The 20,621-nt window shown below is 50.5% G+C and overlaps 17 pseudogenes; all 17 read left to right on the top strand.

Annotated features, from left to right (window-relative positions):
- The first annotated feature begins 505 nt into the window (after positions 1–505).
- On the top strand, positions 506–625 carry LOC130323642 (5S ribosomal RNA; annotated as a pseudogene).
- Positions 626–3,884: 3,259 nt separating this feature from the next.
- On the top strand, positions 3,885–4,004 carry LOC130323631 (5S ribosomal RNA; annotated as a pseudogene).
- Positions 4,005–6,063: 2,059 nt separating this feature from the next.
- On the top strand, positions 6,064–6,183 carry LOC130352599 (5S ribosomal RNA; annotated as a pseudogene).
- An 82-nt stretch (positions 6,184–6,265) lies between these two features.
- LOC130333577 (5S ribosomal RNA) lies at positions 6,266–6,385 on the top strand (annotated as a pseudogene).
- A 1,662-nt stretch (positions 6,386–8,047) lies between these two features.
- Positions 8,048–8,167, top strand: LOC130349941 (5S ribosomal RNA; annotated as a pseudogene).
- An 878-nt stretch (positions 8,168–9,045) lies between these two features.
- On the top strand, positions 9,046–9,165 carry LOC130352286 (5S ribosomal RNA; annotated as a pseudogene).
- Positions 9,166–11,461: 2,296 nt separating this feature from the next.
- On the top strand, positions 11,462–11,581 carry LOC130315387 (5S ribosomal RNA; annotated as a pseudogene).
- A 272-nt stretch (positions 11,582–11,853) lies between these two features.
- LOC130316465 (5S ribosomal RNA) lies at positions 11,854–11,973 on the top strand (annotated as a pseudogene).
- Positions 11,974–12,844: 871 nt separating this feature from the next.
- Positions 12,845–12,964, top strand: LOC130352194 (5S ribosomal RNA; annotated as a pseudogene).
- Positions 12,965–13,236: 272 nt separating this feature from the next.
- On the top strand, positions 13,237–13,356 carry LOC130348105 (5S ribosomal RNA; annotated as a pseudogene).
- Positions 13,357–14,637: 1,281 nt separating this feature from the next.
- On the top strand, positions 14,638–14,757 carry LOC130319669 (5S ribosomal RNA; annotated as a pseudogene).
- A 272-nt stretch (positions 14,758–15,029) lies between these two features.
- LOC130315662 (5S ribosomal RNA) lies at positions 15,030–15,149 on the top strand (annotated as a pseudogene).
- Positions 15,150–16,234: 1,085 nt separating this feature from the next.
- Positions 16,235–16,354, top strand: LOC130332458 (5S ribosomal RNA; annotated as a pseudogene).
- Positions 16,355–17,045: 691 nt separating this feature from the next.
- LOC130348416 (5S ribosomal RNA) lies at positions 17,046–17,165 on the top strand (annotated as a pseudogene).
- Positions 17,166–17,240: 75 nt separating this feature from the next.
- On the top strand, positions 17,241–17,360 carry LOC130352169 (5S ribosomal RNA; annotated as a pseudogene).
- A 2,658-nt stretch (positions 17,361–20,018) lies between these two features.
- LOC130352460 (5S ribosomal RNA) lies at positions 20,019–20,138 on the top strand (annotated as a pseudogene).
- A 273-nt stretch (positions 20,139–20,411) lies between these two features.
- On the top strand, positions 20,412–20,531 carry LOC130324188 (5S ribosomal RNA; annotated as a pseudogene).
- The last annotated feature ends 90 nt before the right edge of the window (positions 20,532–20,621 follow it).

Raw genomic sequence — 20,621 nt, 5'->3', positions numbered from 1 at the left:
GCATGGTAGACTGGCTAGAATCCCGGGTGCAGTTGACATTTTAATCTGTTGCCGCCTTCCGCTCTGATTCGGAAAAGGATTTATTGATGCTTAAATCCACAATATACAGGGTGTGAAGCTGTCAACGGCCATCCTAAGCTGAACGTGTCTGCTCTCCTCAGATCGCAGACTGCTGCCCGGCAGATACCGGCGTGGGAGACTGGCTGGCAATCCAAGGTGCCATTGGCATTTTGCTCTGTTGCCGCCTTCCTCTCCGATTAATAAAAATATTTATTGATGCTTAAATCCACAGTATACAAAGTGAGAAGCTGTCAATGGCCATCCTAAGCTGAACGCGCCTGCTCTCGTCAGACTGCTACCCAGCTTAGGGCCTGGTAAGTACCAGCATGGGAGACTGGCTGGGAATCCCGGGTGCAGTTGACATTTTAATCTGTTGCCGCCTTCCGCTCCGATTCGGAAAAGGTTTTATTGATGCTTAAATGCACAGTATAAAGGGCGTGAAGCTGTCAACGGCCATCCTAAGCTGAACGCGCCTGCTCTCGTCAGAACGCAGACTGCTACCCAGCTTAGGGCCCGGTAAGTACCAGCATGGGAGACTGGCTGGGAATCTCAGGTGTTGTTGACATTTTGCTCTGTAGCCGCTTCCGCTTCGATTCCGAAAAGGATTTATTGATGCTTAAATCCACAGTATACAGGGTGTGAAGCCGTCTACGGCTATCCTAAGCTGAATGTGCCTGTTCTTGTCAGATCGCAGACTGCTGCCCGGTAAGTACTGGCATGGGAGACTGGCTGGGAATCCCAGGTGCTGTTGACATTTTGCTCTATTGCTGCCTTCCGCTCCGATTCCGAAAATAATTTATTGATGCTTAAATCTACAGTATACAAGGTGTGAAGCTGTCGACGGCCATCCTAAGCTTAACGTGCCTGCTCTTGTCAGATCGCAGACTGGTACGGATCTTACGGCCCGGTAAGTACCGGCATGGGACACTGGCTGGGAATCCCGGCTGCCGTTGACATTTTGCTCTGTTGCCGCCTTCCGTTCCGATTCCGAAAAGAATTTATTGATGCTTAAATGCACAGTATAAAGTGCGAGAAGCTGTCAACGGCCATCCTAAGCTGAACGTGCCTGCTCTCGGCAGATCGCAGACTGCTACCCAGCTTAGGACACGGTAAGTACCAGCATGAGAGACTGGCTGGGAATCCCAGGTGTCGTTGACATTTTGCTCTGTTTCTGCTCCGATTCCGAAAATTATTTATTGATGCTTAAATCCACAGAATACAAAGTGTGAAGCTGTCAACGGCCATCCTAAGCTGAACGCGCCTGCTCTCGGCAGATCGCAGACTGCTACCCAGCTTAGGGCCCGGTAAGTACCAGCATGGGAGACTGGCTGGGAATCCCGGGTGCAGTTGACATTTTAATCTGTTGCTGCCTTCCGCTCCGATTCGGAAAAGGATTTATTGATGCTTAAATCCACAATACACAGGGTGTGAAGCTGTCAACGGCCATCCTAAGCCTGAACGTGCCTGCTCTCCTCAGATCGCAGACTGCTGCCCAGCAGTTACCAGCATGGGAGACTGGCTGGCAATTCAAGGTGCCATTGACATTTTGCTCTGTTGCTGACTTCCTCTCCGATTAATAACAATATTTATTGATGCTTAAATCCACAATATACAAGGCGTGAAGATGTCAACGGCCATCCTAAGCTGAACGCGCCTGCTCTCGTCAGGTCGCAGACTGCTACCCAGCTTAGGGCCCAGTAATTACCGGCATGGGAGACTGGCTGCGAGTCCCGGGTGCAGTTGACATTATGCTCTGTTGCCGCCTTCCGTTCTGATTCCGAAAAGGATTTATTGATGCTTAAATGCACAGTATAAAAAGCATGAAGCTGTCAGTGGCCATCCTAAGCTGAACGCGCCTGCTCTCGTCAGATCGCAGACTGCTACCCAGCTTAGGGCCCAGTAAGTACCGGCATGGGAGACTGGCTGGGAATCCCGGGTGCAGTTGCCATTTTGCTCTGTTGCCGCCTTCCGTTCCGATTCCGAAAAGGATTTATTGATGCTTAAATGCACAGTATAAAAATCATGAAGCTGTCAATGGCCTTCCTTAGCTGATCGCGCCTGCTTTCGTCAGATCGCTGACTGCTACCTAGCTTAGGGCCCGGTAAGTACTGGCATGGGAGACTGGCTGGGAATCCTGGTTGCTGTTGACATTTTGCTCTATTGCTGCCTTCCGCTCCGATTCCGAAAATAATTTATTGATGCTTAAATCCACAGTATACAAGGTATGAAGCTGTCGACGGCCATCCTAAGCTTAACGCGCCTGCTCTCGTCAGATTGCAGACTGGTACAGATCTTAGGGCCCGGTAAGTACCGGCATGGGACACTGGCTGGGAATCCCGGCTGCCGTTGACATTTTGCTCTGTTGCCGCCTTCCGTTCCGATTCCGAAAAGGATTTATTGATGCTTAAATCCACAATACACAGGGTGTGAAGCTGTCAACGGCCATCCTAAGCCTGAACGTGCCTGCTCTCCTCAGATCGCAGACTACTGCCCGGCAGTTACCGGCATGGGAGACTGGCTGGCAATCCAAGGTGCCATTGACATTTTGCTCTGTTGCCGCCTTCCTCTCCGATTAATAAAAATATTTATTGATGCTTAAATTCACAATATACAAGACGTGAAGATGTCAACGGCCATCCTAAGTTGAACGCGCCTGCTCTCGTCAGATCGCAGACTGCAACCCAGCTTAGGGCCCAGTAAGTACCGGCATGGGAGACTGGCTGGGAATCCCGGGTGCAATTGACATTTTGCTCTGTTGCCGCCTTCCGTTCCGATTCCGAAAAGGATTTATTGATGCTTAAATGCACAGTATAAAAATCATGAAGCTGTCAATGGCCATCCTAAGCTGAACGCGCCTGCTTTTGTCAGATCGCAGACTGCTACCTAGCTTAGGGCCCGGTAAGTACTGGCATGGGAGACTGGCTGGGAATCCCGGTTGCCGTTGACATTTTGCTCTATTGCTGTCTTCCGCTCCGATTCCGAAAATAATTTATTGATGCTTAAATCCACAGGATACAAGGTGTGAAGCTGTCGACGGCCATCCTAAGCTTAACGCGCCTGCTCTCGTCAGATCGCAGACTGGTACAGATCTAAGGGCCCGGTAAGTACCGGCATGGGACACTGGCTGGGAATCCCGGCTGCCGTTGACATTTTGATCTGTTGCCGCCTTCCGTTCCGATTCCGAAAAGGATTTATTGATGCTTAAATGCACAGTATACAGGGTGTGAAGCTGTCAACGGCCATCCTAAGCTGAACGCGCCTGCTTTCGTCAGATCGCAGACTGATACCCAGCTTAGGGCCTGGTAAGTACCAGCATGGTAGACTGGCTAGAATCCCGGGTGCAGTTGACATTTTAATCTGTTGCCGCCTTCCGCTCTGATTCGGAAAAGGATTTATTGATGCTTAAATCCACAATATACAGGGTGTGAAGCTGTCAACGGCCATCCTAAGCTGAACGTGTCTGCTCTCCTCAGATCGCAGACTGCTGCCCGGCAGATACCGGCGTGGGAGACTGGCTGGCAATCCAAGGTGCCATTGGCATTTTGCTCTGTTGCCGCCTTCCTCTCCGATTAATAAAAATATTTATTGATGCTTAAATCCACAGTATACAAAGTGAGAAGCTGTCAACGGCCATCCTAAGCTGAACGCGCCTGCTCTCGTCAGATTGCAGACTGCTACCCAGCTTAGGGCCTGGTAAGTACCAGCATGGGAGACTGGCTGGGAATCCCGGGTGCAGTTGACATTTTAATCTGTTGCCGCCTTCCGCTCCGATTCGGAAAAGGTTTTATTGATGCTTAAATGCACAGTATAAAGGGCGTGAAGCTGTCAACGGCCATCCTAAGCTGAACGCGCCTGCTCTCGTCAGAACGCAGACTGCTACCCAGCTTAGGGCCCGGTAAGTACCAGCATGGGAGACTGGCTGGGAATCTCAGGTGTTGTTGACATTTTGCTCTGTAGCCGCTTCCGCTTCGATTCCGAAAAGGATTTATTGATGCTTAAATCCACAGTATACAGGGTGTGAAGCCGTCTACGGCTATCCTAAGCTGAATGTGCCTGTTCTTGTCAGATCGCAGACTGCTGCCCGGTAAGTACTGGCATGGGAGACTGGCTGGGAATCCCAGGTGCCGTTGACATTTTGCTCTATTGCTGCCTTCCGCTCCGATTCCGAAAATAATTTATTGATGCTTAAATCTACAGTATACAAGGTGCGAAGCTGTCGACGGCCATCCTAAGCTTAACGTGCCTGCTCTGTCAGATCGCAGACTGGTACGGATCTTACGGCCCGGTAAGTACCGGCATGGGACACTGGCTGGGAATCCCGGCTGCCGTTGACATTTTGCTCTGTTGCCGCCTTCCGTTCCGATTCCGAAAAGGATTTATTGATGCTTAAATGCACAGTATAAAGTGCGAGAAGCTGTCAACGGCCATCCTAAGCTGAACGTGCCTGCTCTCGGCAGATCGCAGACTGCTACCCAGCTTAGGACCCGGTAAGTACCAGCATGAGAGACTGGCTGGGAATCCCAGGTGTCGTTGACATTTTGCTCTGTTTCTGCTCCGATTCCGAAAATTATTTATTGATGCTTAAATCCACAGTACACAAAGTGTGAAGCTGTCAACGGTCATCCTAAGCTGAACGCGCCTGCTCTCGGCAGATCGCAGACTGCTACCCAGCTTAGGGCCCGGTAAGTACCAGCATGGGAAACTGGCTGGGAATCCCGGGTGCAGTTGACATTTTAATCTGTTGCTGCCTTCCGCTCCGATTCGGAAAAGGATTTATTGATGCTTAAATCCACAATACACAGGGTGTGAAGCTGTCAACGGCCATCCTAAGCCTGAACGTGCCTGCTCTCCTCAGATCGCAGACTGCTGCCCAGCAGTTACCAGCATGGGAGACTGGCTGGCAATTCAAGGTGCCATTGACATTTTGCTCTGTTGCCGCCTTCCTCTCCGATTAATAAAAATATTTATTGATGCTTAAATCCACAATATACAAGGCGTGAAGATGTCAACGGCCATCCTAAGCTGAACGCGCCTGCTCTCGTCAGATTGCAGACTGCTACCCAGCTTAGGGCCCAGTAATTACCGGCATGGGAGACTGGCTGGGAATCCCGGGTGCAGTTGACATTATGCTCTGTTGCCGCCTTCCGTTCCGATTCCGAAAAGGATTTATTGATGCTTAAATTCACAGTATAAAAAGCATTAAGCTGTCAATGGCCATCCTAAGCTGAACGCGCCTGCTCTCGTCAGATCGCAGACTGCTACCCAGCTAAGGGCACAGTAAGTACCAGCATGGGAGACTGGCTGGGAATCCCGGGTGCAGTTGACATTTTAATCTGTTGCCGCCTTCCGCTCCGATTCCGAAAAGGATTTATTGATGCTTAAATGCACAGTATAAAAAGCATGAAGCTGTCAATGGCCATCCTAAGCTGAACGCGCCTGCTCTCGTCAGATCGCAGACTGCTCTAGCTTAGGTACTGGCATGGGAGACTGGCTGGGAATCCCAGTTGCCGTTGACATTTTGCTCTATTGCTGCCTTCCGCTCCGATTCCGAAAAGAATTTATTGATGCTTAAATCCACAGTATACAAGGTGTGAAGCTGTCGACGGCCATCCTAAGCTTAACGCGCCTGCTCTCGTCAGATCGCAGACTGGTACAGATCTTAGGGCCCGGTAAGTACCGGCATGGGACACTGGCTGGGAATCCCGGCTGCCGTTGACATTTTGCTCTGTTGCCGCCTTCCGTTTCCGATTCCGAAAAGGATTTATTGATGCTTAAATGCACAGTATACAAAGTGTGAAGCTGTCAACGGCCATCCTAAGCTGAACGCGCCTGCTCTCGACAGATCGCAGACTGATACCCAGCTTAGGGCCTGGTAAGTTCCAGCATGGGAGACTGGCTGGGAATCCCGGCTGCCGTTGACATTTTGCTCTGTTGTCGCCTTCCGTTCCGATTCCGAAAAGGATTTATTGATGCCTAAATGCACAGTATAAAGGGCGAGAAGCTGTCAACGGCCATCCTAAGCTGAACGCGCCTGCTCTCGTCAGATCGCAGACTGCTACCCAGCTTAGGGCCCGGTAAGTACCAGCATGGGAGACTGGCTGGGAATCCCGGGTGCAGTTGACATTTTGCTCTGTTGCCGCCTTCCGTTCCGATTCCGAAAAAGATATATTGATGCTTAAATGCACAATATAAAAATCAAGAAGCTGTCAACGGCCATCCTAAGCTGAACGCGCCTGCTCTCGTCAGATCGCAGACTGCTACCCAGCTTAGGGCCCGGTAAGTACCAGCATGGGAGACTGGCTGGGAATCCCGGCTGCCGTTGACATTTTGCTCTGTTGCCGCCTTCCGTTCCGATTCCAAAAAGGATTTATTGATGCTTAAATGCACAGTATACAAAGTGTGAAGCTGTCAACGGCCATCCTAAGCTGAACGCGCCTGCTCTCGTCAGATCGCAGACTGCTACCCAGCTTAGGGCCTGGTAAGTACCAGCATGGGAGACTGGCTGGGAATCCCGGGGGCAGTTGACATTTTAATCTGTTGCCGCCTTCCGCTTCGATTCAGAAAATTATTTATTGATGCTTAAATCCACAATATAAAGGGTGTGAAGCTGTCGATGGCCATCCTAAGCTGAACGCGCCTGCTCTCGTCAGATCGCAGACTGATACCCAGCTTAGGGCCTGGTAAGTACCAGCATGGGAGACTGGCTGGGAATCCTAGGTGTCGTTGACATTTTGCTCTGTTGCCGCCTTACGCTCCGATTCAGAAAAGGATTTATTGATGCTTAAATCCACAATACACAGGGTGTGAAGCTGTCAACGGCCATCCTAAGCCTGAACGTGCCTGCTCTCCTCAGATCGCAGACTACTGCCCGGCAGTTACCAGCATGGGAGACTGGCTGGCAATCCAAGGTGCCATTGACATTTTGCTCTGTTGCCGCCTTCCTCTCCGATTAATAAAAATATTTATTGATGCTTAAATTCACAATATACAAGGCGTGAAGATGTCAACGGCCATCCTAAGCTGAACGCGCCTGCTCTCGTCAGATTGCAGACTGCTACCCAGCTTAGGGCCCAGTAAGTACCGGCATGGGAGACTGGCTGGGAATCCCGGGTGCAGTTGACATTATGCTCTGTTGCCGCCTTCCGTTCCGATTCCGAAAAGGATTTATTGATGCTTAAAAGCACAGTATAAAAAGCATGAAGCTGTCAATGGCCATCCTAAGCTGAACGCGCCTGCTTTCGTCAGATCGCAGACTGCTACCCAGCTTAGGGCCCAGTAAGTACCGGCATGGAAGACTGGCTGGGAATCCCGGGTGCAATTGACATTTTGCTCTGTTGCCGCCTTCCGTTCCGATTCCGAAAAGGATTTATTGATGCTTAAATGCACAGTATAAAAATCATGAAGCTGTCAATGGCCATCCTAAGCTGAACGCGCCTGCTTTTGTCAGATCGCAGACTGCTACCCAGCTTAGGGCCCGGTAAGTACCAGGCTGGGAATCCCGGCTGCCGTTGACATTTTGCTCTGTTGCCGCCTTCCGTTCCGATTCCGAAAAGGATTTATTGATGCCTAAATGCACAGTATAAAGGGCGAGAAGCTGTCAACGGCCTTCCTAAGCTGAACGCGCCTGCTCTCGTCAGATCGCAGACTGCTACAGAGCTTTGGGCCTGGTAAGTATCAGCATGGTAGACTGGCTGGAATCCCGGGTGCAGTTGACATTTTAATCTGTTGCCGCCTTCCGCTCTGATTCGGAAAAGGATTTATTGATGCTTAAATGCACAATATACAGGGTGTGAAGCTGTCAACGGCCATCCTAAGCTGAACGTGTCTGCTCTTCTCAGATCGCAGACTGCTGCCCGGCAGATACCGGCGTGGGAGACTGGCTGGCAATCCAAGGTGCCATTGACATTTTGCTCTGTTGCCGCCTTCCTCTCCGATTAATAAAAATATTTATTGATGCTTAAATCCACAGTATACAAAGTGTGAAGCTGTCAACGGCCATCCTAAGCTGAACGCGCCTGCTCTCGTCAGATCGCAGACTGCTACCCAGCTTAGGGCCTGGTAAGTACCAGCATGGGAGACTGGCTGGGAATCCCGGGTGCAGTTGACATTTTGCTCTGTTGCCGCCTTCCGTTCCGATTCCGAAAAGGATTTAATGATCCTTAAATGCACAGTATAAAAATCATGAAGCTGTCAATGGCCATCCTAAGCTTAACGCGCCTGCTCTCGTCAGATCGCAGACTGGTACAGATCTTAGGGCCCGGTAAGTACCGGCATGGGACACTGGCTGGGAATCCCGGCTGCCGTTGATATTTTGCTCTGTTGCCGCCTTCCGCTTCGATTCCGAAAAGGATTTATTGATGCTTAAATCCACAGTATACAGGGTGTGAAGCCGTCTACGGCTATCCTAAGCTGAATGTGCCTGTTCTTGTCAGATCGCAGACTGCTGCCCGGCAAGTACGGGCATGGGAGACTGGCTGGCAATCCAAGGTGCTATTGACATTTTGCTCTGTTGCCGCCTTCCTCTCCGATTCCGAAAAGAATTTATTGATGCTTAAATGCACAGTATAAAAAGCATGAAGCTGTCAATGGCCATCCTAAGCTGAACGTGCCTGCTATTGTCAGATCGCAGACTGCTACCCAGCTTAGGGCCCGGTAAGTACTGGCATGGGAGATTGGCTGGGAATCCCAGCTGCCGTTGACATTTTGCTCTATTGCTGCCTTCCGCTCCGATTCCGAAAAGAATTTATTGATGCTTAAATCCACAGTATACAAGGTGTGAAGCTGTCGACGGCCATCCTAAGCTTAACGCGCCTGCTCTCGTCAGATCGCAGACTGGTACAGATCTTAGGGCCCGGTAAGTACCGGCATGGGACACTGGCTGGGAATCCCGACTGCCGTTGACATTTTGCTCTGTTGCCGCCTTCCGTTCCGATTCCGAAAAGGATTTATTGATGCTTAAATGCACAGTATAAAGGGCAAGAAGCTGTCAACGGCCATCCTAAGCTGAACGCGCCTGCTCTCATCAGATCGCAGACTGCTACCCAGCTTAGGGCCTGGTAAGTACCAGCTTGGGAGACTGGCTGGGAATCCCGGGTGCAGTTGACATTTCAATCTGTTGCCGCCTTCCGCTCCGATTCGAAAAAAGATTTATTGATGCTTAAATGCACAGTATAAAGGGCGTGAAGCTGTTAACGGCCATCCTAAGCTGAACGTGCCTGCTCTCGTCAGATCGCAGACTGCTACCCAGCTTAGGGCCCGGTAAGTACCAGCATGGGAGACTGGCTGGGAATCTCAGGTGTTGTTGACATTTTGCTCTGTAGCTCTGTAGACATTTTGCTTCGATTCCGAAAAGGATTTATTGATGCTTAAATCCACAATATACAGGGTGTGAAGCCGTCTACGGCTATCCTAAGCTGAATGCGCCTGTTCTTGTCAGATCGCAGACTGCTGCCCGGCATTTAACGGCATGGGAGTCTGGCTGGCAATCCAAGGTGCCATTGACATTTTGCTCTGTTGCCGCCTTCCTCTCCGATTAATAAAAATATTTATTGATGCTTAAATCCACAATATACAAGGCGTGAAGATGTCAACGGCCATCCTAAGCTGAACGCGCCTGCTCTCGTCAGATCGCAGACTGCTACCAATCTTAGGGCCCAGTAAGTACCATCATGGGAGACTGGCTGGGAATCCCGGGTGCAGTTGACATTTTGCTCTGTTGCCGCCTTTCGTTCCGATTCCGAAAAGGATTTATTGATGCTTAAATGCACAGTATAAAAAGCATGAAGCTGTCAACAGCCATCCTAAGCTTAACACGCCTGCTCTCGTCAGATCGCAGACTGGTACAGATCTTAGGGCCTGGTAAGTACCGGCATGGGAGACTGGCTGGGACTCCCAGGTGTCGTTGACATTTCGCTCTGTTGCCGCCTTACGCTCCGATTCCGAAAATTATTTATTGATGCTTAAATCCACAGTATACAAAGTATGAAGCTGTCAACAGCCATCCTAAGCTGAACGTGCCTGCTCTCGTCAGATCGCAGACTGCTACCCAGCTTAGGGCCTGGTAAGTACCAGCATGGGAGACTGGCTGGAATCCTGGGTGCAGTTGACATTTTAATCTGTTGCCGCCTTCCGCTCCGATTCGGAAAAGGATTTATTGATGCTTAAATCCACAATATACAACACGTGAGGATGTCAACGGCCATCCTAAGCTGAACGCGCCTGCTCTCGTCAGATTGCAGACTGCTACCCAGTTTAGGGCCCAGTAAGTACCGGCATGGGAGACTGGCTGGGAATCCCGGGTGCAGTTGACATTTTGCTCTGTTGCCGCCTTCCTCTCCGATTCCGAAAAGGATTTATTGGTGCTTAAATGCGCAGTATAAAAATCATGAAGCTGTCAATGGCCATCCTAAGCTGAACGCGCCTGCTCTCGTCACATCGCAGACTGCTACCCAGCTTAGGGCCTGGTAAGTACCAGCATGGGAGACTGGCTGGGAATCCCGGGTGCAGTTGACATTTTAATCTGTTGCTGCCTTCCGCTCCGATTCGGAAAAGGATTTATTGATGCTTAAATGCACAGTATAAAGGGCGTGAAGCTGTCAACGGCCATCCTAAGCTGAACGCGCCTGCTCTCGTCAGATCGCAGACTGCTACCCAGCTGAGGGCCTGGTAAGTACCAGCATGGGAGACTGGCTGGGACTCCTAGGTGTCGTTAACATTTCGCTCTGTTGCCGCCTTACGCTCCGATTCCGAAAATTATTTATTGATGCTTAAATCCACAGTATACAAAGTGTGAAGCTGTCAACAGCCATCCTAAGCTGAACGTGCCTGCTCTCGTCAGATCGCAGACTGCTACCCAGCTTAGGGCCTGGTAAGTACCAGCATGGGAGACTGGCTGGAATCCTGGGTGCAGTTGACATTTTAATCTGTTGCCGCCTTCCGCTCCGATTCGGAAAAGGATTTATTGATGCTTAAATCCACAATATACAACACGTGAAGATGTCAACGGCCATCCTAAGCTGAACGCGCCTGCTCTCGTCAGATTGCAGACTGCTACCCAGTTTAGGGCCCAGTAAGTACCGGCATGGGAGACTGGCTGGGAATCCCGGGTGCAGTTGACATTTTGCTCTGTTGCCGCCTTCCTCTCCGATTCCGAAAAGGATTTATTGGTGCTTAAATGCGCAGTATAAAAATCATGAAGCTGTCAATGGCCATCCTAAGCTGAACGCGCCTGCTCTCGTCACATCGCAGACTGCTACCCAGCTTAGGGCCTGGTAAGTACCAGCATGGGAGACTGGCTGGGAATCCCGGGTGCAGTTGACATTTTAATCTGTTGCTGCCTTCCGCTCCGATTCGGAAAAGGATTTATTGATGCTTAAATGCACAGTATAAAGGGCGTGAAGCTGTCAACGGCCATCCTAAGCTGAACGCGCCTGCTCTCGTCAGATCGCAGACTGCTACCCAGCTTAGGGCCTGGTAAGTACCAGCATGGGAGACTGGCTGGGAATCCCAGGTGTTGTTGACATTTTGCTCTGTAGCCGCTTTCCGCTCCGATTCCGAAAAGGATTTATTGATGCTTAAATCCACAGTATACAGGGTGTGAAGCCGTCTACGGCTATCCTAAGCTGAATGTGCCTGTTCTTGTCAGATCGCAGACTGCTGCCCGGCAAGTACGGGCATGGGAGACTGGCTGGCAATCCAAGGTGCTATTGACATTTTGCTCTGTTGCCGCCTTCCTCTCCGATTCCGAAAAGGATTTATTGATGCTTAAATGCACAGTATAAAAAGCATGAAGCTGTCAATGGCCATCCTAAGCTGAACGCGCCTGCTCTCGTCAGATCGCAGACTGCTACCCAGCTTAGGGCCCGGTAAGTACTGGCATGGGAGACTGGCTGGGAATCCCGGGTGCCATTGACATTTTGCTCTGTTGCCGCCTTCCTCTCCGATTAATAAAATATTTATTGATGCTTAAATCCACAATATACAAGGCGTGAAGATGTCAACGGCCATCCTAAGCTGAACGCGCCTGCTTTCGTCAGATCGCAGACTGCTACCCAGCTTAGGGCCTGGTAAGAACCAGCATGGGACACTGGCTGGGAATCCCGGCTGCCGTTGACATTTTGCTCTGTTGCCGCCTTCCGTTCCGATTCCGAAAAGGATTTATTGATGCTTAAATGCACTGTATACAAAGAGGGAAGCTGTCAACGGCCGTCCTAAGCTGAACGCGCCTGCTCTCGTCAGATCGCAGACTGCTACCCAGCTTAGGGCCTGGTAAGTACCAGCATGGGAGACTGGCTGGGAATCCCGGGTGCAGTTGACAATTTAATCTGTTGCCGCCTTCCGCTCCGATTCGGAAAAGGATTTATTAATGCTTAAATCCACAATATCCAGGGTGTGAAGCTGTCAACGGCCATCCTAAGCCTGAACGTGCCTGCTCTCCTCAGATCGCAGACTGCTGCCCGGCAGATAGCGGCATGGGAGACTGGCTGGCAATCCAAGGTGTCGTTGACATTTTGCTCTGTTGCCGCCTTACGCTCCGATTCCGAAAAGGATTTATTGATGCTTAAATCCACAGTATACAGGGTGTGAAGATGTCTACGGCCATCCTAAGCTGAATGCGCCTGTTCTCGTGAGATCGCAGACTGCTACCCAGCTTCGGGCCTGGTAATTACCAGCATGGGAGACTGGCTGGGAATCCCGGGTGCAGTTGACATTTTGCTCTGTTTCTGCTCCGATTCCGAAAATTATTTATTGATGCTTAAATCCACAGTATACAAAGTGTGAAGCTGTCAACTGCCATCCTAAGCTGAACGCGCCTGCTCTCGTCAGATCGCAGACTGCTACCCAGCTTAGGGCCTGGTAAGTACCAGCATGGGAGACTGGCTGGGAATCCCAGGTGTTGTTGACATTTTGCTCTGTTGCCGCCTTCCGCTTCGATTCCGAAAAGGATTTATTGATGCTTAAATCCACAGTATACAGGGTGTGAAGCCGTCTACGGCTATCCTAAGCTGAATGTGCCTGTTCTTGTCAGATCGCAGACTGCTGCCCGGCAAGTACGGGCATGGGAGACTGGCTGGCAATCCAAGGTGCTATTGACATTTTGCTCTGTTGCCGCCTTCCTCTCCGATTCCGAAAAGGATTTATTGATGCTTAAATGCACAGTATAAAAAGCATGAAGCTGTCAATGGCCATCCTAAGCTGAACGCGCCTGCTCTCGTCAGATCGCAGACTGCTACCCAGCTTAGGGCCCAGTAAGTACTGGCATGGGAGACTGGCTGGGAATCCCAGGTGCCGTTGACATTTTGCTCTATTGCTGCCTTCCGCTCCGATTCCGAAAATAATTTATTGATGCTTAAATCCACAGTATAAAGAGCGAGAAGCTGTCAACGGCCATCCTAAGCGGAGCGCGCCTGCTCTCGTCAGATCGCAGACTGCTACCCAGCTTAGGGCCCGGTAGGTACCAGCATGGGAGACTGGCTGGGAATCCCAGGTGTCGTTGACATTTTGCTCTGTTGCCGCCTTACGCTCCGATTCCGAAAAGGATTTATTGATGCTTAAATCCACAGTATACAGGGCGTGAAGCTGTCAACGGCCATCCTAAGCTGAACGCGCCTGCTCTCGTCAGATTGCAGACTGCTACCCAGCTTAGGGCCCGGTAAGTACCAGCATGGGAGACTGGCTGGGAATTTCAGGTGTTGTTGACATGTAGCTCTGTAGACATTTTGCTCCGATTTCGAAAAGGATTTATTGATGCTTAAATGCACAGTATACAAAGTGTGAAGCTGTCAACGGCCATCCTAAGTGGAACGCGCCTGCTCTCGTCAGATCGCAGACTGCTACCCAGCTTAGGGCCTGGTAGGTACCAGCATGGGAGACTGGCTGGGAATCCCGGGTGCAGTTGACATTTTAATCTGTTGCCGCCTTCCGCTCCGATTCGGAAAAGGATTTATTGATGCTTAAATCCACAGTATACAGGGTGTGAAGCTGTCAACGGCCATCCTAAGCTGAACGCGCCTGCTCTCGTCAGATCGCAGACTGCTACCCAACTTAGGGCCCGGTAAGTACCAGCATGGGAGACTGGCTGGGAATCCCAGGTGTTGTTGACATTTTAATCTGTTGCCGCCTTCCGCTCCGATTCGGAAAAGGATTTATTGATGCTTAAATCCACAATATACAGGGTGTAAAGCTGTCAATGGCCATCCTAAGCCTGAACGTGCCTGCTCTCCTCAGATCGCAGACTGCTGCCCGGCAGATACCGGCATGGGAGACTGGCTGGCAATCCAAGGTGCCATTGACATTTTGCTCTGTTGCCGCCTTCTTCTCCGATTAATAAAAATATTTATTGATGCTTAAATCCACAATATACAAAGCGTAAAGATGTCAACGGCCATCCTAAGCTGAACGCGCCTGCTCTCGTCAGATCGCAGACTGCTACCCAGCTTAGGGCCCAGTAAGTACCGGCATGGGAGACTGGCTCGGAATCCCGGGTGCTGTTGACATTTTGCTCTGTTGCCGCCTTCCGCTCCGATTCGGAAAATGATTTATTGATGCTTAAATGCACAGTATAAAGGGCGTGAAGCTGTCAACGGCCATCCTAAGCTGAACGCGCCTGCTCTCGTCAGATCGCAGACTGCTACCCAGCTTAGGGCCCGGTAAGTACCAGCATGGGAGACTGGCTGGGAATCCCAGGTGTTGTTGACATTTTGCTTTGTAGCCGCCTTCAGCTCCGATTCCGAAAAGGATTTATTGATGCTTAAATCCACAGTATACAGGGTGTGAAGTCGTCTACGGCTATCCTAAGCTGAATGTGCCTGTTCTTGTCAGATCGCAGACTGCTGCCCGGCAAGTACGGGCATGGGAGACTGGCTGGCAATCCAAGGTGCTATTGACATTTTGCTCTGTTGCCGCCTTCCTCTCCGTTTCCAAAAAGGATTTATTGATGCTTAAATGCCCAGTATAAAAAGCATGAAACTGTCAATGGCCATCCTAAGCTGAACGCGCCTGCTCTCGTCAGATCGCAGACTGCTACCCAGCTTAGGGCCCGGTAAGTACTGGCATGGGAGACTGGCTGGGAATCCCGGGTGCCGTTGACATTTTGCTCTATTGCTGCCTTCTGCCCTGATTCCGAAAATAATTTATTGATGCTTAAATCCACAGTATACAAGGTGTGAAGCTGTCGACGGCCATCCTAAGCTTAACGCGCCTGCTCTCGTCAGATCGCAGACTGGTACAGATCTTAGGGCCCGGTAAGTACCGGCATGAGACACTGGCTGGGAATCCCGGCTGCCGTTGACATTTTGCTCTGTTGCCGCCTTCCGTTCCGATTCCGAAAAGGATTTATTGATGCTTAAATGCACAGTATAAAGGACGAGAAGCTGTCAACGGCCATCCTAAGCTGAACGCGCCTGCTCTCGTCAGATCGCAGACTGCTACCCAGCTTAGGGCCCGGTAAGTAACAGCATGGGAGACTGGCTGGGAATCCCAGGTGTCGTTGACATTTTGTTCTGTTGCCGCCTTCCGCTCCGATTCCGAAAAGGATTTATTGATGCTTAAATCCACAGTATACAAGGTGTGAAGCTGTCGATGGCCATCCTAAGCTTAATGCGCCTGCTCTCGTCAGATCGCAGACTGCTACCCAGCTTAGGGCCCGGTAAGTGCTGGCATGGAAGACTGGCTGGGAATCCCAGGTGCCGTTGACATTTTGCTCTATTGCTGCCCTCCGCTCCGATTCCGAAAATAATTTATTGATGCTTAAATCCACAGTATACAAGGTGTGAAGCTGTCGACGGCCATCCTAAGCTTAATGCGCCTGCTCTCGTCAGATCGCAGACTGGTACAGATCTTAGGGCCCGGTAAGTACCGGCATGGGACACTGGCTGGGAATCCCGGCTGCCGTTGACATTTTGCTCTGTTGCCGCCTTACGCTCCGATTCCGAAAAGGATTTATTGATGCTTAAATCCACAGTATACAGGGTGTGAAGATGTCTACGGCCATCCTAAGCTGAATGCGCCTGTTCTCGTCAGATCGCAGACTGCTTCCCAGTTTCGGGCCTGGTAAGTACCAGCATGGGAGACTGGCTGGGAATCCCGGGTGCAGTTCACATTTTGCTCTATATCTGCTCCGATTCCGAAAATTATTTATTGATGCTTAAATCCACAGTATACAAAGTGTGAAGCTGTCAACGGCCATCCTAAGCTGAACGCGCCTGCTCTCGTCAGATCGCAGACTGCTACCCAGCTTAGGGCCCGGTAAGTACCAGCTTGGGAGACTGGCTGGGAATCCCAGGTGTTGTTGACATTTTGCTATGTTGCTGCCTTCCTCTCTGATTCCGAAAAGGATTTATTGATGCTTAAATGCACAGTATAAAAAGCATGAAGCTGTCAATGGCCATCGTAAGCTGAACGCGCCTGCTCTCATCAGATCGCAGACTGCTACCCAGCTTAGGGCCCGGTAAGTACTGGCATGGGAGACTGGCTGGGAATCCCAGGTGCCGTTGCCATTTTGCTCTGTTGCCGCCTTCCGTTCCGATTCCGAAAAGGATTTATTGATGCTTAAATGCACAGTATAAAGGGCGAGAAGCTGTCAACGGCCATCCAAAGCTGAACGCGCCTGCTCTCGTCAGATCGCAGACTGCTAGCCAGCTTAGGGCCCGGTAAGTACCAGCATGGGAGACTGGCTGGGAATCCCAGGCGTCGTTGACATTTTGCTCTGTTGCCGCCTTACGCTCCGATTCCGAAAAGGATTTATTGATGCTTAAATCCACAGTATACAGGGTGTGAGGATGTCTACGGCCATCCTAAGCTGAATGCGCCTGTTTCTCGTCAGATCGCAGACTGCTACCCAGCTTCAGACCTGGTAAGTTCCAGCATGGGAGACTGTCTGGGAATCCCGGGTGCAGTTGACATTTTGCTCTGTTTCTGTTCCGATTCCGAAAATTAATTATTGATGCTTAAATCCACAGTATCCACAGTATACAAAGTGCGAAGCTGTCAACGGCCATCCTAAGCTGAACGCGCCTGCTCTCGTCAGATCGCAGACTGCTACCCAGCTTAGGGCCTGGTAAGTACCAGTATGGGAGACTGGCTGGGAATCCCGGGTGCAGTTGACATTTTGCTCTGTTTCTGCTCCGATTCCGAAAATTATTTATTGATGCTTAAATGCACAGTATACAAAGTGTGAAGCTGTCAACGGCCATCCTAAGCTGAACGCGCCTGCTCTCGTCAGATCGCAGACTGCTACCCAGCTTAGGGCCTGGTAAGTACCAGCATGGGAGACTGGCTGGGAATCCCAGGTGTCGTTGACATTTTGCTCTGTTGCCGCCTTACGCTCCGATTCCGAAAAGGATTTATTGATGCTTAAATCCACAGTATACAGGGTGTGAAGATGTCTACGGCCATCCTAAGCCTGAACGTGCCTGCTCTCCTCAGATCGCAGACTGCTGCCCGGCAGTTACCGGCATGGGAGACTGGCTGGCAATCCAAGGTGCCATTGACATTTTGCTCTGTTGCCGCCTTCCTCTCCGATTAATAAAAATATTTATTGATGCTTAAATCCACAATATACAAGGCGTGAAGATGTCAAGATGTGAAGATGTGAACGCGCCAGCTCTCGTCAGATCACAGACTGCTACCCAGCTTAGGGCCCAGTAACTACCGGCATGGGAGACTGGCTGGGAATCCCGGGTGCAGTTGACATTTTGCTCTGTTGCCGCCTTCCGTTCCGATTCCGAAAAGGATTTATTGATGCTTAAATGCACAGTATAAAAAGCATGAAGCTGTCAATGGCCATCCTAAGCTGAACGTGCCTGCTCTCGTCAGATCGCAGACGGCTACCCAGCTTAGGGCCCGGTAAGTACTGGCATGGGAGACTGGCTGGGAATCCCGGGCGCCATTGACATTTTGCTCTATTGCTGCCTTCCGCTCCGATTCCGAAAAGGATTTATTGATGCTTAAATGCACAGTATAAAGGGCGAGAAGCTGTCAACGGCCATCCTAAGCTGAACGAGCCTGCTCTCGTCAGATCGCAGACTGCTACCCAGCTTTGGGCCTGTTAAGTACCAGCATGGGAGACTTGCTGGGAATCCAGGCTGCCATCGACATTTTGCTCTGTTTCTGCTCCGATTCCGAAAAGGATTTATTGATGCTTAAATGCACAGTATACAAAGTGTGAAGCTGTCAACGGCCATCCTAAGCTGAACGCGCCTGCTCTCGTCAGATCGCAGACTGCTACCCAGCTTAGGGCCCGGTAAGTACCAGCATGGGAGACTGGCTGGGAATCCCGGGTGCAGTTGTCATTTTAATCTGTTGCCACCTTCCGCTCCGATTCGGAAAAGGATTTATTGATGCTTAAATCCACAATATACAGGGTGTGAAGCTGTCAACGGCCATCCTAAGCCCTAACATGCCTGCTCTCCTCAGATCGCAGACTGCTGCCCGGCAGTTACCGGCATGGGAGACTGGCTGGCAATCCAAGGTGCCATTGACATTTTGCTCTGTTGCCGCCTTCCTCTCCGATTAATAAAAATATTTATTGATGCTTAAATTCACAATATACAAGGCGTGAAGATGTCAACGGCCATCCTAAGCTGAACGTGTCTGCTCTCGTCAGATTGCAGACTGCTACCCAGCTTAGGTCCCGGTAGGTACCAGCATGGGAGACTGGTTGTGAATCCCAGGTGTTGTTGACATTTTGCTCTGTAGCCGCCTTCCGCTCCGATTCCGAAAAGGTTTTATTGATGCTTAAATCCACAGTATACAGGGTATGAAGATGTCTACGGCCATCCTAAGCTGAATGCGCCTGTTCTCGTCAGATCGCAGACTGCTACCCAGCTTCGGGCCTGGTAAGTACCAGCATGGGAGACTGGCTGGGAATCCCAGGTGTTGTTGACATTTTGCTCTGTTGCCGCCTTCCGCTCCGATTCCGAAAAGGTTTTATAGATGCTTAAATCCACAGTATACAGGGTATGAAGATGTCTACGGCCATCCTAAGCTGAAAGTGCCTGTTCTTGTCAGATCGCAGACTGCTGCCCGGCAAGTACGGGCATGGGAGACTGGCTGGCAATCCAAGGTGCTATTGACATTTTGCTCTGTTGCCGCCTTCCTCTCCGATTCCGAAAAGGATTTATTGATGCTTAAATCCACAGTATAAAGGGTGAGAAGCTGTCAAAGGCCATCCTAAGCTGAACGCACTTGCTCTCGTCAGATCGCAGACTGCTACCCAGCTTAGGGCCCGGTAAGTATCAGCATGGGAGACTGGCTGGGAATCCCAGGTGCCGTTGACATTTTGCTCTATTGCTGCCTTCCGCTCCGATTCCGAAAAGAATTTATTGATGCTTAAATCCACAGTATACAAGGTGTGAAGCTGTCGACGGCCATCCTAAGCTTAACGTGCCTGCTCTCGTCAGATCGCAGACTGGTACAGATCTTAGGGCCCGGTAAGTACCGGCATGGGACACTGGCTGGGAATCCCGGCTGCCGTTGACATTTTGCTCTGTTGCCGCCTTCCGTTCCGATTCCAAAAAGGATTTATTGATGCTTAAATGCACAGTATAAAGGGCAAGAAGCTGTCAACGGCCATCCTAAGCTGAACACGCCTGCTCTCGTCAGATCGCAGACTGCTACCCAGCTTAGGGCACGGTAAGTACCAGCATGGGAGATTGGCTGGGAATCCCAGGTGTCGTTGACATTTTGCTCTGTTGCCGCCTTACGCTCCGATTCCGAAAAGGATTTATTGATGCTTAAATCCACAGTATACAGGGTGTGAAGATGTCTACGGCAATCCTAAGCTGAATGCGCCTGTTCTCGTCAGATCGCAGACTGCTTCCCAGCTTCGGGCCTGGTAAGTACCAGCATGGGAGACTGGCTGGGAATCCCGGGTGCAGTTGACATTTTGCTCTGTTTCTGCTCCGATTCCGAAAATTATTTATTGATGCTTAAATCCACAGTATACAAAGCGTGAAGCTGTCAACGGCCATCCTAAGCTGAACGCGCCTGCTCTCGTCAGATCGCAGACTGCTACCCAGCTTAGGGCCCGGTAAGTACCAGCATGGGAGACTGGCGGGGAATCCCAGGTGTTGTTGACATTTTAATCTGTTGCCGCCTTCCGATCCAATTCGGAAAAGGATCTATTGATGCTTAAATCCACAATATACAGGGTGTGAAGCTGTCAACGGCCGTCCTAAGCCTGAACGTGCCTGCTCTCCTCAGATCGCAGACTGCTGCCCGGTGGATACCGGCATGGGAGACTGGCTGGCAATCCAAGGTGCCATTCACATTTTGCTCTGTTGCCGCCTTCTTCTCCGATTAATAAAAATATTTATTGATGCTGAAATCCACAATATACAAGGCGTGAAGCTGTCAATGGCCATCCTAAGCTGAATGCGCCTGCTCTCGTCAGATCGCAGACTGCTACCCAGCTTAGGGCCCGGTAAGTACTGGCATGGGAGACTGGCTGGGAATCCCAGGTGCCGTTGACATTTTGCTCTATTGCTGCCTTCCGCTCCGATTCCGAAAAGAATTTATTGATGCTTAAATCCACAGTATACAAGGTGTGAAGCTGTTGACGG

This window comes from Hyla sarda, chromosome 1 (assembly GCF_029499605.1).
Source record: "Hyla sarda isolate aHylSar1 chromosome 1, aHylSar1.hap1, whole genome shotgun sequence".
Classification (NCBI taxonomy): domain Eukaryota; kingdom Metazoa; phylum Chordata; class Amphibia; order Anura; family Hylidae; genus Hyla; species Hyla sarda.
The sequence above is the reverse complement of the archived record's forward strand: the minus strand, read 5'-3'. Positions and strand labels throughout refer to the sequence as shown.